Raw genomic sequence first — 429 nt, 5'->3', positions numbered from 1 at the left:
TGACTGCTCCGAGTTGGGAACCAGAAGCTTTATTTTATTTTTTTTTCTTTCCTTTTTTTTTTTTTTTTTGAAGGAGCGATCAAACCTTTAAAAAGGAAGGACAATTGATTTTTTGGGGGGGAGCTTAAGTGAACCTTTACTTTGGCAGCTGGTGGTGGAGCAGGTAAGTTTCTGGCCTTGTGTCTGGCCGTCTGTGTATTATTTTCTCGTGTCTTCCGATTTGTTTGTTGTTGGGGCGGAGGGGGGCTGTATTTGTGTGTGTGTGTGGGGGTGCTGGGAGTGGAGGGGTAGTTGTATAATAACACACGCCCGAGGAGAATAAACTCCGATTGCAAGAAATGGGCAAAGGAGGAAGAAAGAAGGGGAGGGAGAAAGAGGAGGAGTGTGCGTGTGTGTGAGTGTGTGGTGTGTGTGTGTGGGGGGGTAGCC

Source organism: Gavialis gangeticus, unplaced genomic scaffold (genome assembly GCF_001723915.1).
Source record: "Gavialis gangeticus isolate Ggan-Ray unplaced genomic scaffold, GavGan_comp1, whole genome shotgun sequence".
Classification (NCBI taxonomy): domain Eukaryota; kingdom Metazoa; phylum Chordata; order Crocodylia; family Gavialidae; genus Gavialis; species Gavialis gangeticus.
Note: the sequence above shows the minus strand (reverse complement) of the source record.